Raw genomic sequence first — 16503 nt, forward strand, 5'->3', positions numbered from 1 at the left:
CTGTAACATCAATCCATGTTGACTTTTTTCTTAGCCTGTAAAACAAGGAATTGGTTTTGATTATTTCACATTTGACAGATATTTCTCCCCTTATAGTTGCTCACAGAAAATATTTGTATTTAGTTTTCCAAATAAAACATGTTTTTCTGGTCTACTTCCTATATTCTAGATCTTAGCAAGGGTGATGACACTCCCATCTGGAAATAAGATTAACCTCTCTTTATCACAAGTCATGTATCATCAGCTAACCGTAAACTTAACTGAAGCAATTAGACCAGATACTTTCTCTTTTTAAAAAAATATATAGCTATTTCCCAGTCAAAGCAAAACTACTAGGGTAAAGAAAGTTCATACTTTCATAAGAAGCCCTCATGGTGTCATGAAATATTGTTAAAATCTAAAGCAGTTGTAAAGGCTTCTCAAAACTACTTTCCTGAATATTGGAGGTTAAGCTATGGCCAGTTACTACAGCTAAACTTAATATTACCTTTTCTAGTTGAAATGAAATTACTGAGAATGTGTGTCTCTGCTATTGTTACCAGAAATTAATATCTGATACGTTTTGTGTTTCTGGAACTTGTGTTTTCTAATTTAGCATACTGAGAAATTTATAACCCACTGAAAAACTAATCTGCTTGCATAAATGCTTATAAAAGTTTTTCATATTTAAAACATGGGATATATTTATTTAGTCTAATGTTCAATTTTCAGTATTATTTCAAGATTTATGGAATGTAAGTTTGTTGCATCTGTTATTAAACTGATTTTCCTGTATTAAGCCATATGCAGTTTTCTCAATGGCTTTTGTAGTGGAGAAAATATATGCAGAGCAAAAGAAATTATTGTAAACCTATTAATTAGGAAATAAGTATTAAAGCTGATTAACTGAAAGGGGTGAAGCTGATATAAATAGCTGATACTGCTTTTTTATTTTATGTGGTACAGAGGGCATAAATTACTAGGTAATAATACAAGGGCAACAGAGTATAACAATGCATAAATGATCCCTTGAGTATACTAACAGAATTTTTTTTTTATTTATTGTAGAGTTATATGTGTGATGTATGACATGTTTTCACAGAGGAGGATACCTATTGTTGATCAGGGTAGAGGCCTGCCTTTTGGTCACCGTGAAACTTAAATACCTTTATAAAACCAGTTTGTCTCAGGTGAAGAGATGATGGCATATCCAGAAAAAGACAATTCTCTAACAACCATTTTTATTGACATACTTGATCTTGCAGAAAAAAAGACAGAAATGATGCTGAGTTTTAGAAGATCAGGGAAATTTACGAACATCTTTTGGGAGCTCCTGAAGTCTCCTGCGTGTTTTGAGTAGGGGAAAACAAAAGTTAACAGGAATTGAAGCAAAATCACAGAGAAGGATAAAGTGGCAGCAGAGGAGGATGGATGGGATGTGGCCATTTACAGACAGGAATGTTTTTGTGGAGAAATATCCACAGTTTCCATACTTTTAATAGTTGAAGCAGCATGCAGAAGTTAACTCATATAAAGAATGTTGAGCTTATTAATTCAGTCTTTTGGGGTTTTTTCCGTTTATTCAGGGATGTTTCTCTTGATCTCTGGTCTTAGACACGGGCATTTAGACCTGAGTATATGGATATATTCCCCACTAGCTATAGGCAACGCTGGTATTGGGAGTCAACATGAATGAAGAATATTTTGTTGTTTTGAAGTTTGGTTTAATTCTGTCTTATAACAAAAATCAAAATACCCAAAGTGATTTGTGAATATGGATTATGCTTTTGGCCTCTAAGAGGTGTGGGCTTTCTTACTTTTCTCTTGGATTTGAAGAGATTTGGCATCAGGTACCTGTGCATTAGTTCAGTTTTGAATACATGCTTTAATAAAAAGGGATTTATGAAAAAGTTTTACTACCGAATCGAGGGTTTCAGTAGACAAAATAGGGTTTATTTTTTTCTATTAGTCTTCCTATGTAAACTCGTATTATGAGCAGCAAGGTTCTTGTTCTGAAGCAGAATTTGTTTTGCACTGTGAGTGGTGATAGTAGAATCAATGTTAAGGGGTAAGGAGATTGTTTTCTGCCTGTGCAGGTTAGTTTATTTTGCAAGGTCATGCTAACTGAGCATTACTATTCCTAACTAATTAACTGATTATTTGAGTTACTTAAATTGGTTATTTTCCAGGGTATACAAGTGCTTTAATTTCACAATGACAATTGAAAGGCAGTGACTGAGGCCTCCCTTCTTCCTCCTTCCTCCCCTTCCGGGGACCAAAAGCTTTCACAGCTCATGAGAAGAGCGTGTTTAGTGAAAGTGATGGAGGTTTTTGCCTTGTTTATGATTTAAGAATGCTTTGTCGGTGATTTGATACATGTGCTTCATAGTGCCTCCCCTGTGCCTCTCCTGGATTAACTTACTGCTCTTTAACAACTCTGTGGTGACAGACAAATATAAGATAACATTTTCTTACTATTGTTTTTCCTCCTCCTTTTGTATTCTCTGCCTTTTTTGTTTTTCTTTTCATGCATCCTCTGTATCCAACAGCCTGTTTCCCACATTCCTTTTGATTTCCCTTTTATGTTGCTTCTCCCTAATGCTTCTTTTCCCTGCATCATTTTCTATCCATTTAAGAACTCCCGCGTGGCTAAGCCAATTCCATTCCATCTGATCAGCTTTCTGATCCCTCTACATGTAGCAGGTTGGCAGAGCAGGGACAGAAGCTAAGTGCTAATTAGGAGTGAAACAGGCCAGCAGGAGACTTTGTGGACAGGTGTGTCCCTGGGATCATGCCCCAGACAATGAGTGAATTAGTTTGCAGGTAGAAACCGAACACCTGATTTACAAATTCACATTGGATTTTTCAATCCTTTTTTCTAAAAGTTTACTTCAAAACAGTGAACAATTAATGCATTTGTTTTAGGACACTTGCAGTTTGCCAGCCTCTGCGTTTTTAATGGAAACCTCAAAAAAGGCTTCTTATCTTTTGATGGCAGAATTGGCTCTCTGACCTGTGCCCACCCATCAGTGAAATTACTTTTGTTATCTGCCTTGTAAATCATACCTTTTCTAGGTATCTCAAGACTGTCTAATTTTTATGCTAGCAATCTCTTAATAACGGCCTTTCTTGCTGGCTAGAACTATTATTTTCCCTGGCTTGGGAAAAGAATGTAGGAATTATTTTCTTTCTTTAGCCACCTAAAAGAAGGCTCACTGGCCATCAGTTAAGAAGGCCTAAGGACAGTTTTTGAGCATCTGTGGAAAGCTTGTATCAGAGTTTCTTGTCTTCTATTCCATCTTTCTGCCTCCTGAGCTGTGTAATGTTTTTGTGTTGGCTCAGCCTGATTTCTGTTTGGTACTTCTCCATGCTCTTGTTTTGGGTGAGGAGTAAAGTCCAGTTGTGTGAGTTTGGGATTTTTTGGGGGAAGGAAGAAGGGCAGCTGCCGAGCTGTGTTCCAAGTTAAATGTTATTTTAAAGAATGGCTGAATTATTTAACACATAACTCTCCATACTGAATACTAACAAAAAGCTTAGCCTTTAAAATGAAAGGAGAATAGTGAACAGGTTTTTATTACTGACTAACATTGCATGAGTTTTTAATATATCTTCCTTCCCCTCCTATGGCAGCCTTAGTGATGATCTGAAATGCTTGGTTGCCTGTTAATTAATTGTGCTATTCCTATTGTATAATAGGCTGTGTTACTTTCTGCCATTGTAAAAGTTCACCCAAAATCATTGAAGTTAACGCTGAATGAAATATCTCCAAAAGGTACCACCAAATAAAGTATCTGCAAAAGGCCATGTCTTGTTTCATTAAGCAGTGCCAGTTTCTTCTAAATAATCCTATGTAATTGGTAAGCCTTTCCTTCAGCAGTGTATGTTTTATTGAATGGTCTGTGATTTTTTTAAACATAGGTCAGGTCAGTTGCTGGCCTATTTCTGAAACCCAGACATCACATTTACCAGTCACGGGACATCAATTATTGTTAAATATTTCTATTGCAATAGCAAGTAGTGGCTTCAGATAGGCTTAGATATAGTCTCAGTATCAAACCTGATATATAAAGGCTTGGGAGGAATCATATAACAAATTTTTGCTTCTAACAAATATACTAGTTTCTGGATTTAGCTTTCTAATTTTGTAGTGATTCATACAGGATTTGGAGGCAATGGAATAGAATAGACTTATCTCCGTTGGAAGGGACCTGCAAAAATTATGTAGTCCAACTCTCTGACCAATTCAGGACTGACCAAAAGTTAAAGCAAATTTTTAAGGGCATTGTCCAAATGCCTCTTAAAATCTGACAGGCTCGGGGCATTGATCACTTCTCTAGGAAGCGTGTTCTGGTGTTTAACCACCCTCTCAGTAAAGATAATGTCCAGTTTCCCGATGTCCAGTGTAAACCTCCTCTGGCAAGCTTTGAACCATTCCTACACGTCCTGTCACTGGACACCAAAGAGAAGAGATCAGCACCTCAATTCCTTAACATGGATGCTAAGACTGCCTGATTTTTTTTTTTTCTCTAGAGTTTTCAGCAGAAGGGAAGAAAATTTGGAGAGAATAATTATCATCAGTCTTTGTACTGATCCACACTACTAAAACCTTTAATGTATCTTTAGAATATCTCTTTGCTAGATGTGATTTCTTCTGTAAGAGGAATGTTCATGACTGAATCTGTTACTAGTCAGGGGATGCTGTTCTCATGTCAGTACGCACTTTTTATGCTGTTGTAGGTTTTGCTTTAACGGAGAACTTGCTGTCAATCTCCTGAAATGCCACTGAGCTTTACAACTCTTTTCTGCCTATGAATAGCTGTTATATTCAATTTCCATGGCAATGTTCCTCGCCATTTGTCTCTTAAATAACTAGTCATATCTCAAATATACCATTCTATCATATGTTTTATGAACGTGCTCAAATTTATTAACAATGCACAGTATTTCTTTGAGACTTTTTCTGTGACTAAAAGTAAAATTTTTATACCAATTCAAGTTTGTCTTTGCTGTCTTGAAGTGATTTGTTTTCTACATTTTCTGGAAAGTAGAAAATTAAATAAAAATAACAACAGAAATGCTAACTTAAACACCAATAAGTAAGGTCTAATTAATTAGAGCTCATTTAATTAAATTGTAAGACTCCTATAGAAGTGCCATGGTCTTGGAACATCGTAGATTTTTGATTTCAACTTACTTTCCAAGAACCTGAGATGATTCACACCTCAGGAAATTTGAACATTTCTTACACGTACGAACTCCTGGTGTCCACACTTGACAAAAGACGGGGGGGGGAGTTAGGAGTCATGAGTCATTTTTAGCTCTGAATATAGCAAGGTGTAGCACAAGTTTTTCTTGTTTAACTTTCTGCTGTTGGTCCTGTAGTACATTTACAGATGCAAATGTATGTGCTATTTGCCAGAAGTGTTTAACCTGACTTCCTTTATATGTCTGTCTAAACAGATGTCAGTTTCTTGAGTCTGATTACCTGAGGAAAGTGTTAGTTCTAATTGGTGTGTTATCTCATTTGTTTGCTTATGACCTATGCCATCCGACGTTCTCTGATTTCTCAGGAAAGGAATTGCCTTTATGGGAGCTATCTAAATAGGTTCTTGAACTTCCGTTGTGCAGCTAAATCATCCTGCCTGCCAATGGCATTAGACAGGAAAGATCTTTCTTACATTTTACGTTATGTGTACTAGTCATCCTCAGGATTGTCAGTTGACATTAATATGGTGATTTCTCTGCATGTGTTGTTTAGAAGAAGGGGAAAAAAGAAAGCACCTTTTCTGGATGCTACTGTTCTAAATGTATGGAAAATAAAGATGTATTTTGTGTTAGAACAGGTAGAATCATCATTCATAAAGGCTTTCAAATACGGTTTTTGCATACCTTCTTTGTCTCAAAGCTAGATGCCAAGGAGCTTGTTGAGTGCACTGGCTATCATGCTTCCAGCTATGTCAGATTGCATGAACTTTCCAGCTTAAATAAATAAAAAAGTGTAGGAATATATACGGTAAATGCAACATTCAGGGGAGAATACCAAAGCCATTGTTCAGCTTCTGCAAAATATACTTGCTTTTAACAATTTAAGTCTGTATTCTGCAGATGATGTTAATTTATATGTGTGGTGGATCAGCTTTGAAAAACAAATCTTTTACGGCTGGATAGGGAAGTCCAGGAGAGCTTCTGCTTCAAATCATTGAAAACTTTTTGCTGAATTATCAGAGTAGTTGATTCAGCTTTTGATGCTTAACATAGACTAATGAAGTGGTCACTTGTCTCCATGGCAGTGTTCCTACTCATGCTGAATTTTACAGCAGTCTTTTCAGGACTGAGAAGTTGGCAGATCAGGAGTGACTTGGAAATTGAAAGATATAGTAGAAAGTATTTTGTCAATACATTATTTTCTTTGGATCCTGGAATAGCTATCAATAAACAGAATGCCTCATGCATGATTCATCTGTACTTTATAAAACTGAAAAGATTAAGGAAAATATCTGGAAGAACTACCTTGTTGTGGTTGTTTTTTCTCCAGTACTATTTCTTGTGCATGCCAGAACGTGACAGCCAACAGACTTCTTAAGTTCCCATGAAGATCCTTCATTTTTATTAATCAGGAACATAGCAGTAAAGCAAAAATAGTGATTTGTATCAGGATAAGGCAGAATGTGTTTTTGAAATGTTTACTGGGTCACTGTTCTTACAAATAGCAAATTTGAAAATGAATGATCAATATCACAAAAGGATAACTGAATTTTTGTAACTTTAGAAATATGTCTGTTAGGTGATAGCAGATATTATGAGATAAATCTTTGAAAGTAACTGTGTATATTTGGTGCCAACACATTAAAGTAATGACATGCACTGTACTGTGCGGAATGGTATGCTCTGCAAGGCTCAGAGGTGCCTGTGGAATAATATTCTGTTTTGAGGTGGTACAACAGAACACAGCTGTGATAATTTGATCTCATTTTGGCTGCCATAACTTTAGTTTCAGTTGTAATTATACTCCTTGTTCCATTCATGAGCTCTCCTAGTCTTTGACATTCCCAAAATGGTGAACCAAGTCCATTAAGTATGATTAACAATCAAAGTATTGAGCTTGAGCTGAAAGCTGTAAATTGCTTTTAAGAAAATTCCATTGTCTTCTATTTACATGCATGCTGAATAATTTAAATGTGATTGTATCATACAGAGATAAGAAACATGATGAAAACGACTTATATAATTAGTGTGGATATTCCTAAAGCAAGAGTTTATTTTCTTTTAATGCTGCTTATTGTGTTTCTGAAATGAAATTCTCTTTTTCTCCATGTTACTCTAGAGGCTTTCCACTGAAATAGAGGAATGTGCAACTGTGACGTATCTGCTGGTTCATTCCGAAAGGGGAAAATGAATAGGAGTCTTAGCTGGAAATATCCCAGATTTGCAAAATGCAGATGTTCTGTGCACTTTTAATTGTTCGTTAAAGATACAATTAGTACACTCGACAAATCCTATCTGAAAGTTCTGACAAGTTTGAGCTGACAAACTGGATGTTGATTTTGTTCCAAACAGTGATCGCTAAATCCCAAGATCTTAATATCTGTACAGTCATACAACTACTGAAACAAAACCTGTGTTTTATGCAACACAGGATTCTCTAGAGAGAACTTTTAAGTTAGGAGAGCAATTAAAATGTGTGTCTTAGGGACTTGTCAGATTGCGAATTGATGTTGCCATTGTTAAGGGAAAATATGGCTTGTTCTGCTGGTAATGAAGAAAAGGAATGACATAAGAATAAAAGATAATTCTAAGTAGTTTTGGAAACACTCAGCTGTTTAACAAATGGAAGCTGATCACAGGATCCACTGCTCATAGGATGAGCTCAGAACACGTGGAAAAAAGTTTGCTATGTGGTTAACAAAACAAGAGTTTCAAGGTTATTCCTCTTGATGTATAAAAAGTAAAGTTCCAATTTTCTATCTAAATCTGTTCTACAGGATATCTGATGCATACTATGTTGAGAAAAGGTGAGGAAAAAATGAAAGTTTAGTTGGAGAAAAGAATGGCAGAGGTCAGTTTTTGCTAGTTTTTAGGCAGCATATTCCTTTGCAACAGTCTTATCATCAGCTTAAACCAAGCAAAGAAAATTCACATTTGGTTTTTGGGGTTGGTTCCCCCCCTCCCCTCTTTACACAGCTGGCTCATGGGCAAACAGGAAAGAACAGCAGACACAAGCGTTACTGCTTTGCATGGTGTTTACAGAATATTTTTTAAAAAGCATCAGTTTTAGGTAACACAGATTTTTCTGTTAGACAAACTTGTATGTAATGGATCATATCATCCAACAACACACTAAAATACAGAGCACGGTACTATTTCTGTGTACTAAGACTGTAGAAGATAAACCTGTCCTTTCTGTAGATTATGTATACAAACAAAACTGAAGATGTAATTTTTCAGATGAGGCATACTGGTAAAGGGTTTTTTTTGCATTTCAGACAGCTTAAGTTATACAGTCATGATGCTTTAATTGTTGTTAGAAGATTTGGTTTAAACTTTGCATTTCATTAAAATATTTGAACCAGTGAAGAACATCAGTGTAGTTCTCATAATTTGCGTATGAGCCAGAATAGCCAAGTAGATTATTTTTGTGAGTATTTTTCACATTTTAAAAGACTTCTGCAGGATAAGCTGTATTTTCTATGCTTGCTGTACCTGTTTATGCAAGGCCTGCTGTTTTGCTTGGAAAAATATTCCGGGAACTGTATTTTTTTACGTTTGCAGTGCTGACCCTTTTCAGTTTCTGGATTGAAGGGGCATGTAGCATCATGTGCCTTGTATCTAGTAACAGTCAGATAAGTGAAACTTAGCATTGGTGATCAGATCAGAAAATAGACTAGCAAGCATAATTGTAGAATAAATTGGGATAGTAGTTTTTGTCAGAGTCATGAGCTGCATGCAGATAGTTCATAAACAGGGTCTAATTTATCAAATAAATTGTTAATTGAAAATCATTCCCATGGCTCTGATTGCTATGCCCTAAGCTGGTCCGTCTCTGTGGAGAGCAACTGCAATACTAGTAGGAGTCTTCAGCTGGTTTTGAGAATTTTGGTTGCTGGGTTGATTGATAGAAAATTTAAAATTCTATATAAAGGCAGGTGTCAAGGATTGCTTAACTGTAATTATGAATTGGGCCTTTTTATTTTATAGTTCATTCTATGTGTTTGTGCATCTGACATGGAGTCAGATGTGTAATGGGAACCAGCTGTAATATAATTCTTTATGGTGCCATAAGTCTCTCTTTTTTTTTTTCTTTTTTTTTTTTTTCTTTTCTTCCCCCAAAAGGCAGTGTTACTCAGACTTGCTTTATTACAGTTCATCAGTTTGCCTTTATGTTTGGCTTTGGCTTTGATACTGCTTGCCTGTGAACTATTAATGTTTTTAATAAATATTTACAGCTGCTAGATATACGGAATGTTATGGAACAAATACCAAACGAAAACTGGAATTAAGCTAATACCTTGTCTTGGAGCATATTATAAATTAGAGTGGTTAGCTACTGTACCAGGGATAATGTTACCATGGCAAGAGCTTCTGTTTCCATGACATTTGCTTGCATGTCTTGCTAGGCCTTCAAAAGAAGTACGGTTTTGTCCTCTGTCAAATTTGGTGAGTGTTGCTCCATTACTTCTGAAACTCTGCAGCCTCTCATTACAAACATTTGTGACTTAATTTCTTGGCAATATTAATGGCAACTGAACTGGCCAGGAAAAAAAGTGGAGGAAAAAAGGTATTAAAACTTTTAGCATCCAGAAGGCAAGGGGTTTTTATAATGTTTTTTTTACTAGATTGGATATTCCAGCTTGATTTTAACTGGTTATATACTGCTCCGCTTGTATACATTTTGGTTAATTAAAAAAAGCCTACAGCTAGTAGAGTTGAGTTTTACGCTTTTAGAAAAAAAATGTCTTTAGCTGTATAGCTAATGGTGTTATACTGTGAGATCTTTCTTGTGCAGTAGTGGAAATTTTGGATAGAAGTAGAATTTTAAATCAAGTAATGATGTAGCTCACAGTTTAAGAATCAGTTATTGGCCTAGGGGTAAATTACAAAAGCCTTTTTTTCTTAGGATGAAATAAGTGCTTTTGAGATGTGAATGTCTTGGTAGGTATCCATAAATGGGAGGAAAACAGAAAAACAAACGAACAGAGACAATATCATGGTAATCCACAGGCAGCTTTTGCATTTCTCCTGCACTGAAAATTTTTGACTGCAATCATGTATAGTCACGGTTCACCTCTGCAAGATGGCACATACCTAAGTACAGGTGCGTGTGCTTCCCTAGGTGCTTGAATAGGAGTTAGGGAACAATACTGCTGGTTGAACACCGCTGTGTGTCCTATTCTGTCCTCTGCAAAGGGTGCTGGGGACAAGGGATGCATTGAGTCAAACACAATTCAGTATTCTTATGCCACCCTAAGACAAAATTGCTTGCCTTCTGTTCCTAATGAACAATTGAATGTTGTTCCCTTTGTATACCAGTCTTCTGTTCTAATTAGTTTTTAGTGTCCTAGAGTGTCTTTTTTGTTAAATGGTCTTTCTTCCCCCCCCCCCCCCCCCCCCCCCCCCCAGGTTGTGAGTGGGAGTCTAGAACTTTGATCCTTTGCGATACCTTTCTTGGAACAGATTATTCTGCAATACGTCTGTTTGCAACAGTTACAAACAATTGTCAGGATTTGAGCTGATACACCTTTTGAAACCTGTTTTTTTGAGGTTTTCCCAATTTCATATTTTGAAAGCACAAATACATGTATGCAACTGAGGGCGAGATGTTCCCAGGAGCCTAAAAATCTGAGAATTGTGTATTTAATGCAACTAAAATTTTGGTCCATCTATTTTTAGTATTTTGGTAAATGAGAAATGGTACTTCCCCTAATATCCTCCCTCAACTTCCATCGTATTCATTGTTGCAGCTTTATTTTAGCCAAGATGTTTTTCCTTTCCACTTCAGCTGAATTTCTAGATCTTTCTGCCAAAACTAGTGCCACTGGCTCCCTGTCTGCTAACTGTAAGGTTCATGTTCTTTGTCCAAACTTTAGAATAATTTCATTTTAACAAATAGCCTATTAAATGTTTTTGGTTTATAAAAGTAATGTTGTCCTTCTGTTGAGGATGTAGTGTATAGCAGAAAAGGTTTTTACAAGACAGCTCATAAAATGAGCATGGTACATAGTGTCCTTGGTGTTGAGAGAGGTGTAGCTCATGTCTAATCCTTTTTGGAGTAACTGCTGATCGACAAGTAGACTTGTTCACTTTGCTGCCATCTCTGTACTCTCCTCGCTCTCACTCTGCTATAAGAAACTTTTTGAAGGGTTCTGTTAAATTTTTTTCACTAATAGGATTGAGCTTCACAGAAATCTAGTTTATTGGCTCAAAATTCATACTAGCATGTTCATTATTATCTCTTCACATTTTAGTAACATGTAGATTGGAATAATAAACTCACTTTATCTTGGAGGTGGGAGGAGATTTGTAAAATACCTTCTGAATGTTGTCACAGATTTTTCCTTGACCCAATGGTGATATTTTTTCCCTACATTATTCTCAGTTGTGATGGAGATGCTAAGCTTGAGGTTATAGAGGTTAAAGAAAGGACTATTTTTATTTTTTTAATGACATCGGTAAAAAGGATGCACGGGAAACCGAGTAAGTTGACAAATCCTTTAGAGGCATATCAGATATGAAAAAAGTTTGTATATTGGCTCAGGTTTGTCTGCTTTCTTCTTCCAGAGTTGTTCAGTGACTGCACATCAAACATTTCAGTGTTCACTTGATGGATGCTGGTGAATTGGCCCCATGAGGAGCAGTTCTCTTTCTTAAGAAATTCCATTTTGTCTTTTAAATACATTCTACATTTGTTTGTGGAAAAGCTATGCTTAACCACTCTTTCTGTTCCCCCGTCATTGCTTGTAGCAATGTTAAAAGCTGCTAAGCCCGTTGACGCTTGTCTTTGCAAATGGTAGTTGTCATTTACCTCCTCCCCTAATTCTCTGCACCTTCATCTGCTTGCCTGCTCAGAGCACAGCTACATAAACAGTTAGTTTCATGTTTGGTTTAATTAAAGGAGAGGAAACATTTAAGAGAAGGGAGAGCAGAGAAAATGACAGAGATTGGGAACTGTCTGAAACCCTTCTGCCAGTAACAGAATGAAAGTTCCCTGCCAGCAGCAGCAAAGTGGGAAGGTGTTCTTCACAGGAGTTGCCCAATCCCAGTATTCAAACCAGAGAGGTCGTCTTGCATGTCCAATTGACATTTGCGTGGTCGTGTTCTGTAGAAGGGGGTAAAAAAAATGTGATGTGGCCGACACTATTGTTTTGTTGTGTTTTCATATTGGTTACAAGGCAAGACTAACAACCAATATCAGAACCTGCTTTTAGGGTGAGAATGATGCTCCCTAAGAAGGACAGCAATTAATTTTTACAGCAACTGGAGTTTTTTGAGTGTCTTCTTTTAAACACAGCCTACCCTTTTTTCCCCTTTAGCTGCAGTGCTAAGGAAATAGCTACCCTGTTAAATTTAACCCAGATCCACTGACTTACTTGTTCCTAAGTTAGAACGACAAGGGTTAATTTCTCACAGAGTGGGCACTTTCTCCTTCAGCATGCTGTGTTTTTTCTTCTTCAAGGAGTTTTCCCTTCTCATTATCCAAATTACTCTCCCAAAAATGCAGTTTTATGTTGTATTAGTCTTGTAGCAGACTTGAAAGAGAAAATACATACTGTTTTTTTTCAGTGTACATTTTTTTCCCACTTTGCTTTTTATCTCCAAGCACGTCAGCTTGCTACTTGCAAAGTAAAAGCACTGCAAAGCACATGCTGAGTTTTGTTGATTTACTCTCATGTTGTATGAATGTTTTCTTGTGAAACTAAGGTCGTAAAATATGGAGGTTGCTATTTTAATCTACATAGCTAATGATGAATTTATTATGATTAAAACTCATAATTGTATAATTATATATTAGAATATGTAGTCAAAAAGTGTAGTTTCTGTTGTTTCTTATAAAATATTACGGGATTCAGTATTCCAAGCAAGACTCATGAATATTTAATTCAAGGAGATTTGTAGCCCTGTAAAATGTAATAAGCTAGCCTTTAATGACAATTTTGTGTAACATACGTTTGGCAACATGTAGAAAAAAACCTGCTGGCAATTCTCTGCATCATCTTTCATGCGTATCTGTTCAGCTCAAGGGGCTTTTTAGCTCTGGAATTAAAAAAAGAAATTAGACTATGTCTGAAACCAGCATGCTGCAATTTCTTAGTCTGTACTTGCACATTTCTCCTTATGTTCACATTAGCTTAAAGCTCTAGCCCACTGTTTGCCTTTTGATGTAAGGAAGGGTTTGTCCTTTTTTTTTTTTCAAGATTGGCATTCCTCAAGAAGTATTTTTGAATATATTTTTGCATGTTTCTATTTAGGGCTGGTAGTTTTCATTAAAATCTTCTTGAGCTCAAAGGTGATTTGTTGAAATATTATTCCTGGTACACTTATTATCATCATAGCTTAAGAAAAATGTCAACAAAATCAGTGTTGCGACAAAGCCTTAAATTTACAGGTTTTACCTCCTGCAAATGTGGTCTCTACACTGGTGAATTACCCAACTTCCAAATCAGGTTATTGTAGTGAGTCAGCCAAGAGCACTGCTGCTCAGTTCATGGAGGTTCCTTTGTTACACTGGGATGCTTCTGCTGTCAGACTTCAAGCACTGAATACTTCCCGCTGATCCAACCCAACTTTTATGAGATTTCTAGGTGCCTTTGATCACAAACTAACCATCCACAAAGAAATAAGTCCTCTGAGAGACTGACTTCCCTCACTCTCTGGTGTAAATTCAAGTGACTGCACTTAAGCTTGAGTTGGGACAGAGGTAGTAAAAATGAAAGGACAGAAGGTGAAGAGAGATTGGGGTTGTTGGGCTTTGAGAAATGAGAGAAGTTCTAGGCTGGTATATGCAAAGCTTTAAACATGTGAAATGTTTAAAGACATTGTTATGTAAGACATAAACAATCAATTTCATAAACCAAGTGATGCAATGAGCACTTTGCACTTATGCAATGAAAATTAATGTTTCCTCTTGACATCACTGGTTTCATGCAATTAAGGATTTTTATCACAGTGAAAGTGTGAAAGAAAGATTAAGAAGGAAGATGATCTTCCTAAGACTCTTTCAAAGATTCGTTCTGTCACGGGGGGAGAGGGGAATAATAAGTATTGCTTTAGGAGACTAAAAGAAAAAAAAAAAAAAAGGGAGTGGGGCCAGGAGTGCTTCTGTATTATCTTGGTTGTCCCAACAGTTTACTTCAGACTCATCCCTTTATCCATGTCAGCGACTTCTGTAACTGTGAATTAAAAGCTAATGCCTTACACAGCCCTCCGGAGATGAATTTGGATACAGTAATGTTAAGCATACAATGGAAAGATAATATTAACATTTAAAATTTGAAGTGTTATCAACTGTAGGATAGTTCTAAAAAGGTTATTGTTTGTACACACAGAAAGCATCAGCTAAGCATTGTCACAGTATCTAGCAATACAGTTGTCCAAAATTCTTCTATTGTGTTTTCTAAATTTCAATTAGTGTTGACTGAAAATAATATAAATCAGCTAATAAATAAAATGGAACTAAAATTGCTTCTGCCTTTCACAGTCCACACTGTGGCTTGTCGTTGCAAACATTGCATTTCTGTTAGGTATATTAGTACCTAATTAGATCTGAAAGAATAGCAGAAAAAAGAAGTGTTAGTGGTCTCCAATGTTCTTATTTAAGGAGTGTGTGAATCTTTCAGGTATGTAGTAATATAATGACTTGAAAAAGAGTATATCAATCTGAAAATATAGACAGCACGGTATCATCTTGTATTTGTCAAGGAAGTGCCTAAGTACCATATATTCAGTGAGGAGGAGCAAGTGACAGCGAGTGCTCTCCTAAATGAGGTATGTAAACATCTGTAAAGCTTCAGATACTCCTCTTCCTCCGTTCACCACATGGGAAACAGGTGCCTTTTGGAGAGCAGCTTTATTAAGCACCTACAACTCCCAATCTCTGTTGTGCCTACCTTAGCACAGTCTTCAATGATTATTGCCGCCTTAAAAATAATTAAAGGTAGACATAACCCTTGGGCTCAGTGCCAAGCTAACTGCTGGAGTTTTTAGCAAGGATTGTGTTGAAGTCTTTAGGAAGAAAAGGGTTTGCTGAGCACACGAGAGGAAGAGGCTGACTGTTTTGGGAGAAAGGGTGGATAGAAATGAAGGAAGATTGATTTCAGTCCGTAATTCACAGGGTCTTTTGGAGATCGGGGTGAAACACTAATTTAGCCTAACTCTCATCGGCCTTTCTGGACAGTTGTTTTAAGCTATTTAGCTTCTTATCTCTGAGTTTATTTATCTGTGTTTCTAGAGAGGTGGGGAATTAACAATGTATGGCTGTGGAAAAGTTATGTAGACTTGGTCTTTTCCATTATATTAATTTCTGCTTAAGGCTGTTAGCGAGTTGTGAAGCTTAGTTTGAAAGAAAATTTCACCTGCAGAAGTAAGTACAATAGTATTCTGTAGTCACTGTGGTTACACGCTGAGGCTGTCTCTGTTCAAGTTAGTAATCCAAAGTGAAATAAAGAGAATGAAATAAAGCAACAGAAGGCAAATTGAAGTATCTTGATTGTTCTTCTTATTGCGTTAATTTTTCCTGAAGACTTGCACAGCATGTATTTAATGAAGTTATAAATACTAGAAAGTGGAAATTAAAAAAATTACAAGATAATCAATGGCAATATAATCTAATATCTTAAGTATCATCCATGGACCATCACCAGTTCCTTTGACCACAGGGACTGTAGTTCTGTTGTCAGGACATTTCTTCTGTCACAAAGGTAGGAACGAGTATGTGGCTTTTCAACAGTTGCCTTAGTTTGCCAAAAGTAGAATTTAAAATCTAAGACAGACACAATTTATTCCATTGCAGATCATATATATATTAGCCAACAATTTGAAGCCATTTATTTTTTTGGTTTTGCTTCAGACCAAATGTTAAGTGTTTCTAGTTCCAGATCATAATATTAAGTGAAAGGACAAGGACAAACAGAAGTGCCCAAGAATAGGTTTCTGCTGCTTACAGTAATGTGCAGTGGGGTGGCGAGCAGGAAAAAGCAATGAGTAATTTTGTGGCTGCTATGTTCTGATTGCTATAAACATGGATTTTTGGCTGTGAACTGAACTTCATTTGTCAAATATTAATAGGATTAATATGTAAATGACATTAGTTATGAAGAAAATTTCCTCATATTTTTCTTCTTGCTTAATGGAATATTGTGAAAAGCTATTAGTATAGTTGTGAAACAAGATGTTTAATGAAGCCGGAGGTATAAAGCTAAATTAAAGTGCAAGAGCAGAAGACATTTAGCGTGATGCTTACTAAAGAAGTCCAATATAAATCTTGCATTATCTTGAAGTTCAGAGGCACTTTTGGAAAAAGCAATTGAAAAA

At 36.3% G+C, this 16503-nt stretch overlaps 1 protein-coding gene and 1 long non-coding RNA gene across 5 annotated transcripts in view; one reads left to right on the forward strand and one right to left on the reverse strand.

Annotated features, from left to right (window-relative positions):
• LOC308064662 overlaps positions 1-16503 on the reverse strand; it is a 604713-nt gene that overhangs the window by 256316 nt on the left and 331894 nt on the right. The window lies entirely within an intron of this gene.
• RNGTT (RNA guanylyltransferase and 5'-phosphatase) overlaps positions 1-16503 on the forward strand; it is a gene marked incomplete at its 5' end in the record, with an annotated part of 189470 nt that overhangs the window by 97896 nt on the left and 75071 nt on the right. The window lies entirely within an intron of this gene.

Source organism: Falco punctatus (assembly GCF_963210335.1).
Source record: "Falco punctatus genome assembly, chromosome: 5".
NCBI lineage: Eukaryota > Metazoa > Chordata > Aves > Falconiformes > Falconidae > Falco > Falco punctatus.